The sequence below is a fragment of the Otolemur garnettii genome, unplaced genomic scaffold (genome assembly GCF_000181295.1).
Source record: "Otolemur garnettii isolate 467f Iridium unplaced genomic scaffold, OtoGar3 scaffold00070, whole genome shotgun sequence".
Lineage (NCBI taxonomy): Eukaryota > Metazoa > Chordata > Mammalia > Primates > Galagidae > Otolemur > Otolemur garnettii.
In genome coordinates this window covers 3,723,026-3,736,482 of record NW_003852465.1, presented here as the reverse complement: position 1 = coordinate 3,736,482, position 13,457 = coordinate 3,723,026, and the positions used below count along the sequence as shown (strand labels likewise).

Sequence of the window (13,457 nt, the reverse complement as noted above, 5' to 3'; positions counted from 1 at the left end):
CCACAATGCCCGGCTGTTTTTAGAGATGGGGGTCTCATTCTTGCTCAGGCTGGTCTCAAACTCCTGAGCTCAAGCAATCCACCCACCTCAGCCTCCCAGAGTGCCCGAATGACGGGCGAGAGCCACTGCACCCAACCCGTGTGGTCTTTTTAAATAGTGGTGCTCACTCACGCGTTCATCATGGCAGAGCTAACACGTCAGGTATGTGGTTATTTTTCCTTGGTTTTAGTCACATAATCTGTGGATGTTTTCTGAGCATTGACTCTGAGGATATCTACTGGCGTCTCACGACTGGTATATATATATATCTATATGTATATCTATCTATCTATATATATATATTTCAAACATTTCCAAAATTATATGAACTTCTCCCTGCCTGATTGACAGAACATGAAAATTTCTAGTGGTTCAAATGTTTAATACACACATTTAACTTTTGCATAGCTTATTAATCTTAGCTATTTAACAAACTAAGTTTTGGGGGGGGCAGTAACGTGTTACTGTGAACTGATAGTGAAAGGCAGATGTGAAAGCAGACTAGAGATACGCCATCCTTTTCCTTTTTTCTTAATGCGGACCACTTCACGAATTTGCACGTCATCCTTTCCCAGGCACCATGCTTATCTTCTGCACATCCTTCCAGTTTTAGCAGATGTATTTCTGAAGCCAGTGCTTTTTTTAAAAAAGAAGACTTCTTGCAAATGTTCAGTTTTTCTCAAAACCAAGAGCCTTCCCAGATTTTCCGCCATAAGACTCTCATATAAATTTAGCTTTCCCATATAAATTTGAGGATGCTTTCATGTCATCTTATTTGTTTAATTGATTTATGGCAAAAAAAAAAAGGTAGAAGATAAAACGTTAGATAGATACACAATATTATAAAGGTACTGAAAAATGTATAATTTAGAAAAGGAAAAAACTATATTAAAATGACAATACTCCGGCGGTGCCTGTGGCTCAGTGGGTAGGATGCCAGCCCCATATACGGAGGGTGGCGGGTTTGAACCTGGCCTCAGTCAGCTAAAACAGCAGTGACAGCTGCAACAACAACAACAACAATCTATAATACTCAAGTCACATTTGACTTCTGCAATTACAAGAGTTACAGGTACAATATCCAAGATAACAAACATTATCGGTGTGTTTTGAGTATTACCATTTTAAGACAGCTTTTCCTTTCTTAAAATGTGTGTACATTTTTTTTTCATGTTCTGTATATGAAATCCGGTTGGCTGCTGTTTGACAGATTACTTCTCATTAGATACAGATCTCAGCTGCTCAGTCTTCTTAGTATTAATTACTTCTCGATTCTGTCTTATTTAAAGGATTTTTTCTCCTCTAATTCCCACGTCTTCATCTCCATTTTCTAAATGAACAAAATCAGGGTACAGAGAGAAGGTTCATGTCATTCTGAGACACGCCCCACTGCTCTACATGGGTTTTGCTTAACAAAATCTATCCTCGAATGTGTATGGGAAAGCTAAGTTCCTTCACATGCCCGGCACGTGTGGGTCTTTCTGGGCTCCCTGTAAAGTCTAAATAGTTGTCCTTGTCATGAAATGGGGCTTCTAGCAGGGCTTCGTTTTGTTGGCTGCTCAGTGGCTCTTGACTTGCACCTGACTTCCACGTGGGGGGGAGGCGGGGAGGAAGCAGTTTTCCGTGGGAAGCTCACCTTTCCCAGTGCCCCCCTCTGACTGCTCCGTCTCCTTCCTTACCAGTTGTGGTCCTCCGAATGTGTGGAGATGTGCTGGTCCACAGTGTGGCTTTGGGCCCATCATCTTTGACCAGGCCCTCTCACTGTGGCCACGTCCAGCGCCTTAGACTATTCTACCTGAAAACTCTCCCCCAGATCCCTGTCTCATCCTTGGCCTTGATTGAGGCACCATTGTCACTATTTAACTGCTTCCTAACCCATCTTTCTGCCTCTGCCTCTTTCTGCGTGTGCCTCTAGACCAGAGTTTTTCAACCTCTTTTCTCTCCCAGCACACTCTAACCTATAGTTAAACTTCTGTGGCACATTTAAAGGATGTTGATTAAAAAAAAAAAAAAAAGCAAAAAAAGAACATACTGTGCTTTGAACTTCTTTCAAAAATAATTTAGTTAATGATCTTTTAAAATTTTTCACACAGCACACCTAAGATCTTCTCAGGGCTCACTGGTGTGTCACAGCACACAGGTTGAAAATCACTGCTCTAAACCCCTGTGTACACTGTGACCCTGGTCACAGTCCTGCCATGCTCTCACCCCAGCCACCCCTCCTCCTCCTCGCTGCCTTCCAACTTCAGTCATACCTCCCTGGTGGAACTTACTGCCTCAGCATAGAATTGGGCCTCTCCCTTCCCAGACAGTAAAGCTGTTCAAATACAAAATTAAAAAAAAAAATTATTTTTGTCAGTCCACAGTCTAGACAAATGCCAAGAAATACTTGTGAATGCTGAAGGCATCTCTGGCCTGAGTTTTTGCCTACGTGTTCCCCTGGCAGAGCTCAATCCAGGTCACAGGTTTCATTAAGATGTGGCCACCTTAGCTTGGAAATGATAACATTGGCATTTAGTATTCCTAGAGCGCTCAGCTCCATTTCCACTTAACATCCCATAATTCTATATGCAGCAGAAGATGGCTCAACTGCCTTATGTTACCTTCTTGGGAAGAGGTGTTTGTCCCCTCCTTGTCCTCTGTAAAGGGCACGGATGACAATGGCATTTAACATCTGTTAAACCCTTCCTGTGTGGCAAGCAGGGGCCTTTGTGTGTATTACCACTTTCCTTCCCCCTCCTGATGCTGCAGGGGCTATTATTCCTTTCATTTTAGAGAACTGGAAAGGGAGGTACGGGGAGGTGACATATGTAGCCTGAGGACAGAGGGAAAAAACTAAACCAAGGTGCTCTTCTTATTTTCTCACTCACAGCAATCAACCTCTGGTCACCAAGAAGTGTGTGGGGATTTCTCCCCAGCCAACAACCAGTCAACCAATCAGCAGTGGACACCAGCTGGGTGTCCTCCAGTTCATTCTGACACCATCCACCCCGGAGACAGTGTCGGAGTCCACAGGACTGACCCCCAGGTTGTTTTACCTGTGCTTCAGGCTGTAAATTAGGGTTTCTACATCCCACTCCTGGGTTAGATTAATTTGATCAACCAGCTCACAGAACTCAGGGAGACACTGCATTTACTGGTTTAGTATAAGGGACATTACAAGGACACAGATGAAGAGATCCAGGCCTCCAGGCCCTCTCTGGGGGCACGCCACCCTCTAAGGACCTCCACATGTCAGCCCTCCAGAAGCTCATCCAAACTCTTTCTGGACTTTTATGGAGACTTCATTGCATAGGTATGATTGATTAATCATTGGCTACTGGTGATCATCTTCAGCCTTCAGCGCCCCTCTCCTCCCTGGAATTTGGGGGTGGGTGTGAAATGTCCCAACCTTCTAATCACTCCTTGGCCTTTCCTGTGACCACCCCCCATCCTAAAGCTACGAGAGGCTCCCCACTACCAGTCATGTTGTTAGCATGCAAAAAGACACTTAGCATGTTGGAGATTGCAAAAATTTTAGGAATTAGTTGTGTACTAGGAGACCCAGAACTTAGACCAAATATATGTATTTCACAATGTCACACCTAGTGGGAAGCAAGGCGAGCGCATGAACCAAGGATGGATGACTCCCAAACTCATGTGGTTAACCTTCCACACCTTACTATCTTCCCCAAAAAAAGCTATTCTAAAAACTATCATAACTGGTTTGGCGCCCATAGCTCATCAGCTAAGGTGCCAGCCACATACACTGGAACTGGCAGGTTCAAACTCAGCCTGGGCCTGCCAAACAACAATGACAACTACAACAAAAAAATAGCTGGGCATTGTGGCAGGCACCTGTAGTCCCAGCTACTTGGGAGGCTGAGGCAAGAGAATTACTTAAGCCCGAGAGTTTGAGGTTGCTGTAAACTGTGATGCCATGGCTACATAGTGGGATTATGTCTCAAAAATAAAAATAAAAATAAATAGTAATTAAAAATTATCGTAACTGGGGCAGCACCTGTGGCTCAAATGAGTAGGGCACCAGCCTACTCATTTGGTGGGTTCAAACCCCAGCCAAAAAATAATTATCACAACTGATAGAGAATTTTAGGATAAATGCAAAAATTTAAATAATAATTATTACCAATAATTTTTACTCAATAGTGTAACTTTGGTCCCTTTGTTATTTTAGGGAAATTTTAAATCTACTGTTGGGTTAGTAGGAAAAAATTCTGACAAAAGTCAGGGTTCCATAGCTAGAGTTCTGTGCTTACACTTACTGTTTTTCCATAATAAGCAGTGCGTCAAAGTAACTTTGATATTTATAATCAAATATTCTATACCAACAACAATTTGTATAGCTTTTGTGTTATACATGTACTTGCTATTTCAAATTACTTGTGTTGCATGGGCCATTTTAGTGGAAATAAAGTTAGCTTAAAAATAGGAAGTGCCTACCAGTGCTTACCAGTGTGGTGGCTCCCGTCTATAATCCTAACTCTCTGGAGGCCAAGTCAGGAGGGTGCCTAGAGCTCAGGAGTTCAAGACCAGCCTGAGCAAAAGCAAGACCCTGTCTCTACTAAAGATAGAAAAATTAGCTCTTTGCCTCTTTGCCTCTTGCAATTGAGGCCTGTTCTCTGTTTATGGTGAACGTATCTTGCTCTGTAGGCCTGTATCTTGCTGGGTAGGCCTGTATCTTACTCTGTAGGCCTGTATCTTGCTGGGAAGGCCTATATCTTACTCTGTAGGCCTGTATCTTGCTGGGTAGGCCTGTGTCTTGCTCTATAGGCCTGTATCTTGCTGGGTAGGCCTGTATCTTACTCTGTAGGCCTCTATCTTGCTGGATAGGCCTGTATCTTACTCTGTAGGCCTGTATCTTGCTGGGTAGGCCTGTATCTTACTCTGTAGGCCTCTATCTTGCTGGGTAGGCCTGTGTCTTGCTCTTGCCCTGTAAACCTACCTTCTTCTTCCTCAATAAACTTTGTTCCATGCTTGCTTAAAAAAAAAAAAAAAAAAAAAAGAAGAAGGAAGGAAGGAAAGAAAGAAAGAGAGAAAGAAAAAGAGAAAGATTAGCTGGGTCTGGCAACGGGCACCTGTAGTCTCAGCTGTTCAGGAAGCTGAGGCAGGAGGATCCTGGAACTCGGAAGAGTTTGAGTGAGTTGTGAGCTATACTGGCACGAGGGCACTCTAGCCATTGAGACTCTGTTTCAGAAAAGAAAAAAAAGAAAGAAAAAAAGATAGGAAGTACCTTGATTAGCTCAATGAAGCCATGGTCAATTCAATTAAACTGTTAAAATATATTTCAGAGGAAGGCATGTTTAAGGTCCTAAATTAATTCAACACAGTCGTTCCTAAGCACTTACTACTTACCTGGGAATGCGTGCTGTGCTTGGTGCTTTGAAGATAAATGTTATTTACAAAATGCCTGGTTAATAAAAACTTCCTTTAGAATGCTGTTTGACATCAGAGATCTTTATCCTGAACTTAGTAGTTAACAAAGTTTCATTTCATTTAGGTATAGTAGGAGAGTCTTACTACGGGGTGAGTTTGCATAAAAATTGCAGGTATCCAACTCACCTGTTCTGTGTTTATAGATGTATTTCCACCTGCACTCCATAATGTGCCCCCAGACTTTTACCCTTTAATGCATCCACAGGGCTCCTCTTTGTAACTGTACATCTGTGAAGCCACCTGACACGCCGAGTCCACGTATGTGTGAAAATTCATTGCCGAGTATGCATATGTGTGAAAATTTATTGCTCCACCGGTCTCCCTTCCCTCCCTTCTTGGTTGTTTGAAGACTCAAGAGTAGTAGTTAAATATCAACCTTTTGTTTCAAACAACAAGGTTGAGGAACAGATGTATTAATGTGAAAAAGAGTTTGTTGAAATATTTACCAGATGGCCTCTTTTTAAAGTAGCCTGAAAAGAACTCCTTCCTTATATCTTTCAAAAATTTTTTTAACTGCAATTTTTTTGAGGGGGGAGGGGACAGAGTCTCACTATGTTGCCAAGGCTAGAGTGCCCTGGTATCAGCCTAGCTCACAGCAACCTCAAACTCTTGGGTTCAAGTGATCCTCCTGCCTCAGCCTCCCAAGAAGCTGGGAAAGGCTTGTGCCACCCTGCCTGGCATTTTTTTCTTTTTTTTGTAGAGACAGGGTCTCACTAGGTTGCTCAGGCTGGTCTCGAGTTCCTGGCCCCAAGTGATCCTCCCACCTCAGCCTCCCAAAGTGCTAGGTAGGCATGAACCACCATACCCGGCCTCTTAAAAATTTTTTTAAAGTATTTTTAGAGACAGAGTCTTGCTATGTTGTCCAGGCTGGCTTTAAACTCCTGGGCTCAAGTAATCCTCCTACCTCACCCTCCCTGGGACTACAGGAATGTACCATGGTCCCTGAAGAAATGTAATGCTTCTTTGGAACATTTCAGGTATGTCTTTCCTAAATGAAACAGAGAATTCAATTTTCAAGCAGTGGTACCTTTCATTTTTACTTTCTCCTATAAATTGGAAAACTTACCTGATACTGGCACTATATCTGTGTTATGATATTTATACCGTAGCAGCTCTGTAGTTGACCACCTTTCTATACTGACCACCTCCTTCAGTTGACCTAATTTTTGTAGACCAGACATACACCACACATGTGTTTCTGTACATTAGGCCTTGTTCCTTAAGTGGACCACCTCTGTATATTGACTAGTTTGTTACAGTCCCTTGGGTGGTCAATTTGCCAAGGTTCTACTGTTCCTAATTAAATTATCTAGTAATTTACAGTGAGTGCAATTTACAGCTCATTAGAAGGCTATAGGGATATTATTGATAGTGTTTCATGAAATAGAAGGTGCATCATGCCTTGACTGGTCAGCAGGTACTGCCAAATAAATTTTAAGGTCATGTAACTGAATGTTAATGTTGAACCCATTTCAAATAAAAATGGGTTTAAAATTCATCTTATAACTTCTATGTAGGTAAATTCAATAATGTTTTATTTTTAAGATGGGAAGACAGATGCAAGGGACAAATATAGGAAAATTAAGGACCACTGAGCTATTTTTAACACTTCCAAATTAAGTTGGCAGCTGTTGTCAGTGTCAGGACTTAAATAACTTTGCTTTGTTAAAAAATAAATCCACAACATATTGGATTCAGCATGCTGTATATTTATTATTTGTACTTAATTAGAGAAAGGCACTTCAGTTAAAACAGTAAGAAACTCTCCAGAGTATAAACATTGATTCTTATTAGCAGGCAAGTGATGATAGTGCTATAAAGGTATCTGTCCTCAAAATTTTCTGATCTTTTAAATGTAGGCAACTGTTACAGGGAAGCCAGTCTTCTTCCTAATGGAATGAAGGCATCACATTAGGCCAGGTCTTAAATCCTGTTATTTTTGGAACTAAAAACCCAGGCCTAGAAGAGACATTCTGAGACCTTTTAATTCCTCCTTCAAACTCCAGAAATGTTTGCCTATCTGGTGTGCAGATAGAAACCTGTCTATTATATACAAAAAATACCTTTCAGACTACCCAAGAAAATACCTCATTCTTCCTGCTAAGTACCTAGTTAAGTGTTTAATAACACATTTGCCTTTTACCAACTGAGACTTCTCTTCTCCCTTCAAACCAAGACCTCCAAGGCTGTCCTTAGGCAGGAAGCAGTAGGCTGGTACAGTTTTTGATGAGAGCCTTATAAAGCCACCTTGTGGAAAAAATGCAATAGGGCCTCTGGTTAAAGATGGCAGACTGAATACATATGTTTAGTTCCATCCCCTTTCAAAATGTCATTAAAATGATAGCAAATAAAGTATTTTCTAAAAAGCAACAACAGGCTGGGTGCAGTGGCTCACGCCTGTAATCCCAGCACACTGGGAAGCTGAGACTTGAGTTCAGGAGTTCAAGACCAGCCTGAGCAAGAGTGAAACCCCATCTGTACTTAAAAAAAAAAAAAGAAAGAAAGAAAGAAAAGAAAAACTAGCCAGGCATTGTGGTGGGGGCCTATAGTCCTAGTTACTGGGAAGGCTGAGGCAAGAGGATTGTTTAAGCCCAAGAATTTGAGGTTTCTATGAGCTATGACTCCAAGGCACTCTACCCAGAGTGACAGAGTAAGTCTGTCTCTAAATAAATAAATGGCAACAACCCACAAATATGAAAAGAATGAGAAAGAAGAAAATAAATTCTGAAGTTTGTAAACAGGATAATTAGTAACTGATTTAGAAAACCCAAAGAGCTAGATCCTCCCATCCAAGGACTAGCCAGTCTTCACCCTGGTAAAGCTTCAGGGTCAAGTTCAGGGTTGCATGGCATAGAGAAGGAGAGAGATCCTAAGCTAGAAGTAGCAGAAAAAGTTGGGAAGCAACCTGAGTTATACCATAGAACTACCAAAAGTTCTAGGAAGGTTTATCCTTTTACAGGGTAGAAAAAAAGGTTTTCTGAACTATGATACACAGGCATAGTTGAGTGTGGGGTACCTTACACAAACCAGAAGTGTATGTATATATATGTGATAAAGTATGTATACACACACACACTCTAAGAAAGAATGTATATAGTAAATAAGAATAGGATGCTATAATAAAGGAAACTTCATGGTCAAAGGGGCTCTTGAAATAAAAAATATATGAGAAGAAATGGAAAACCATTTAGTAGAAGTCTTGGAAGCTGCAGTATAAGGAATCTCCTAGAATGTAAATGAAGAATACAAAGACATGCAAAATAGGAGAGAAAAGATGAGAAAATTGCAAGTCTAGTCCTGAGATCCATCATCTAAATAGTGGAAGAAAATGGATGGAAGGTTATAATAAAATAAATAATTCTAGAAAATTTCCTGAATGGAAAGACATAAATTTCAGGATTGAAATACTTACCAAACGCTCAGTGTGGTATTTGAAAATAGACTCATACCAACATATATCATGGGGTAATTTTAGAACACTCAGGAGGTTCTACTTGTATGTGCTTATATGACTTTAATACATTTTAAAAAGAATGCAGAAAAAATGGAATAGCCCACAATGGGTAAACTAACTTTCTTCTCATTTTTGTTTGGTGATGTGAGTCTTTCATTTTGACAAGTCTGTTGGCAGCAGGTAACAGATAAATTGTTCAGAATTGGCTTGGCGCCTGTGGCTCAAGCGGCTAAGGCGCCGGCCACATACACCTAAGGTGGCGGGTTCGAATCCCTAGCCCGGGCCCGCCAAACAACAATGATGGCTGCAACCAAAAAATGGCCAGGCATTGTGGCGGGCGCCTGTGGTCCCAGCTACTTGGGAGGCTGAGGCAGGAGACTTGCTTGAGCCCAGGAGTTGGAGGTTGCTGTGAGTGTGATGCCATGGCACTCTACCCAGGGGGATAGCTTGAGGCTCTGTCTCAAAAAAAAAAAAAATTGTTCAGAATTAATTTTAGGTCATCAGCCATTGGGTTTCCCAAGGTGTTCGTGTGGGGCTGCATGCATTAGTGAAATCGTTCTTTTGTAACAATAATTCAGTTATATTTGGATAACTATTTCCTTTGGGAACAATGACAAGAGATTTATAGGGGGAAAAGTGATGATCTTTCTTCTCCCAAAGAACCATGAGATAAGAGCACTAACTAGGGGGGGATTTAATAGTTTTTCAACTCACAAGCACACACAGAGGAAAATATGAAATGCAGAAAGTAAAGAGTTTTAAATCCCAGAATAGAAGACATAGTTTTAGTTGCTGCAACCTGAAACTAATTGTTTTTATTAGATCATTAATGTTTCATGATTTGGGGATATATCTGTATACCATACTATTGGACTATTTTATTGCAATGATGAAGCCTCAAAGGATATTGAAAAACACCAAATGAATTTTGGAATGGTTATAGTCTTGGGGCTACTGTCTGTACTACACTGAACAGCTTTCTAATATACAATGAGATTGTATCCATGTTTTATTATGTAATAATTTTTAAAAGGAGATAGTAAGGCTTTAAAAAGAGAGAGAGACTTAAAATGAGGATAGCATTGAAGATGTGTACTAGAGGGAGTAGATAGGAAATTACTTAAGGGCGAAGAGCAGCTCTAATTCTTTTTTTTTTTTTTTTATTGGTGGTGTTGTTTTGTTTTTTTTTGGCTGGTGTGGTGTGGTTGTTCTTCGGTGGTGCGAGTGGTGAGTGTTGCCTTCTTCTGGGCTTGAGGGATCCTCTTGAGTTGCTGGGACTATAGCACATACCACCGCACTCAGCTCTATTCTTTTTCCAAATATTAATTGAGTACCTACTATGCACCAAATACTGGAGCTACCAGTGAACAAGATGGATAGAAATCGTTGCCTTTGTGGAACTTACACTCTAGTGGGGGTGGAGGGGTGAAGGCAGGGACCAAATGTGTTTATGATTACACAGAATACATACTATGTCAGATAAGAACAGATGCTATGAAGATAATTCAGGGAAGAGAGATGCAGAGTTGAGAGAGGGAGAGAGCAGGGGAGGCAATTTGGAAACAGGTGGACATGTAAGAGGCACAGTTAAAAGGCTTGCTAAAATTATTTTTTGACAAAAACAGATCTGTCCATTTCTGGGAACTTAGTCTGAGCTCTTTATTTGGTTTAATAACGGGAGCAACCTTGGGCATTCGGTCACATCGTTGGGATAAAGCAAAGCTAGGAACCTGGAAAGAACTAGAGCAAAGTTGACTGAATATTGAACAGCATAACCAGGGTATAAGGAGAGGGTAGAGCCAGGGTATAAGGAGAATCAGATGAAGAACCTAGTCTCCCAGAACTTGCTGCCTTATGGGTCTTTAGCAAGGCCAAGCTCTTTGCAAAATACAAAGGATTCCCTGTAATAATGGAAGATCGTTTGCTTGTGTTTAAAACATTCTTTGCATTCTAGAATGTAAAAAAACACGATCTCTAACTTTGAAACATAAAGAAAACCTTTTAAGTAAATCTTTGATCCAGAAGAGATCAAGCTGTTCCCTATTCACCCCCTGCTTCTAAAATCTAGGTGCCTCAGTCTTTAAAATAATACTATTTATATGCGTCTCTAATACACATCTTTAAGATAGGACAGGGGAGCCTCAAGGGCAAGCCTTCAATCATTTTCACAGACATTGGATTTCCATATCCATTCTCCTGTGGAACCTGATTTGTGAAAATAGGTTTTTGTTTTTGTTTTTGATTTTCAGGGACGTTAAGCAAGGCCAACAGATCAGAGCTCCCCACTACCACCCCCCAATGCTACAAGGCCAGACCTTCAGAGGAAATTCAATAAAGCCTGCTTGCTGTTCACCTTATACCTGCAGGCTCTCTCTTTGCATCCTGCAAACTAGTATAGTCTTTTATTCTTATTTTTATCCACATCTGCAAAATTCATGTGGACACCTGCAGATTATTCTGGGTTATCTGCAGACAGCCTTCTCTCCTCTCCCCCTCTCTCTAATTATGCGCTAAGGACGCAGCCCCTGAAGCTCCTCTTCCATTCCTCCAGCAGCCTCCTCTCCCTAGTAGAATAGTGAGACCCTGTCTTTGGAGAATGCGGTGTTTAGAGTAAATGGTGTTTAAACAGAAGTCTCCCCCTGGCTTTATTGGTAAAGACAGAGAGTCCTTGACTACCCTGCAGGCGCAATGCCCTTGACTATCCTGCCTGGCCTTTGTTGTGGAAGAGCTGTTGGAACTTGGGTGTAAACATCACAGTGAGGGGCAAACTCGGGGCATCTTCTGTGCTGTGCCTGCTTCTTTTGAAGTGTCTGGTGATTGTACCATTGTCATGCCAGTTGGAGGCATCCTTTGTTTTACAATGGCAATGCTCAGAAGAGCCAGCTGATAAGGCTTGGGACCCTGGTGTGAAACTGACCCTTTGAACTAGGAAGAATCTTTTCAGATAAGCAAGCCTTGGCATTTTTATCACACAGCTTTTTATTAGACCTCTTAACAGAGCAGGTTAGTGTCTTCACTGGGCCTGTAAATAAAGTTTTTCAAGCTCTTCTATAGTAACATAGACATAGGGCCTGGGCTCCTTTTATACACAGATGCAAACCTTCCAGTTGCCCATCCCAATAAAGATCTTTGGGAAAACAGCATGACTTTGGGAGATTCATTTATAGTTACTTACTCATAAAAAAAGATTAATTATAAAATACAAATAAAACCCAACAAGAGACCCTTTTTAAGAAATGTTCTGCTCGTTGCCTTAAAAATGATCTCAATTATCTTTCAGACCAAATGGCATGAATTATTTCAAAAAGGTCATTGATAGAACAGGAAGTAGGAAAATACAGTGGTAGTCTTTTTTAAAAAAAAACATTTTATTTTAAAGTCCTGAGTGTTTCACATCTTGGATATTCTCAGAAAATTGTGCCTTTACCGTTCAGCCATTTAGTCACTCAGAACCTTTGTCCAGTTTTTATTATGAGATGCCCTAAACAGGCATCCCAGCACTGAGTGTGGGACTCTGGGTCTCCACCCTCCCAAGTCTTCTGTCCAGCAGAGACCACAGACTTCAAATAAACAAGGAAATCAAAGGGTGAGCAGAATACTGCAGGAAAGAAAGTAACTGGCATAGTCGGAACATTTATTTTAATTAATCTTTTTTTCTTGTTTTTTTTTTTTTGGAGACAGTCTCATTCTGTCACCCTGGGTAGAGTGAAGCGGCATCATCATAGCTCATAGTAACCTCAAACTCTGGGGCTCAAGCAGTCCTCTTGCCTCAGTTGCCTGGGTAGCTGAGACTACAGGCGCCCACCACAACACCAGCTAGTTTCTCTATTTTTAGTAGAGATGGGGTCTCATTCTTGTGCAGGCTGGTCTGGAACTCCTGAACTCAAGCAATCTGCCTACCTTGGCCTCCCAGAGTGCTGAGATTTATAGGCGTGAGCCAAGCCACTGTGCCTGGCCCCTTGGAACATTCTTTTTGATACTGAAAGTCTTCTGGACCGTGCTTTAAACAAAGAATTTAATTTTCCTTTTTCAGCGGTTCTTTGAGAGTTTCCATGTTTTATGTTCAAGTTTTCTTTTTAACTTTTTCTTCATATTCGCCTAAATGCATCTCTAGACAGTTTCCCAGAATAGAATTTTCCACTTCAGACTAAGGAGTTGCAGATGAGATGGAGAATTTAGGGTAAATGCCTTAGGACTCTCATTTGAAGTTTAATACTGTCTAAACCCCCAAAGTGACAAAAAGAGCTCCATGTGGCTGTTCAGACTTCTAGGCCCTTTGCTGTCTGTGGTCTTGGTGACAACAGGGCTGGGCAGACTGGGGCACCTTCCTTCTCAAAGGGAGATTCTGGGCTATTTCTACTTCACTCAAAACAGCCTTGCCATTTAAACGGGTCCCTATTTATACACAACTGACCTCCATTCCTAGGTTTTCTGAAGAAATGGAGAATTATAGGGGTTTTTGTTTTGTTTTGTTTTTTTGAGACAGAGCCTCAAGCTGTCCCCCTGGGTAGAGTGCTGTGGCATCACAGCT

The 13,457-nt window shown here is 41.3% G+C and overlaps 1 non-coding gene across 1 annotated transcript; it reads right to left on the bottom strand.

Moving 5' to 3' along the window:
- Positions 1-569: 569 nt before the first annotated feature.
- Positions 570-676, bottom strand: LOC111726546. The gene has a single exon (XR_002774300.1). It is a non-coding gene; the product is annotated as a U6 spliceosomal RNA (small nuclear RNA).
- Between the last annotated feature and the right edge of the window lie 12,781 nt (positions 677-13,457).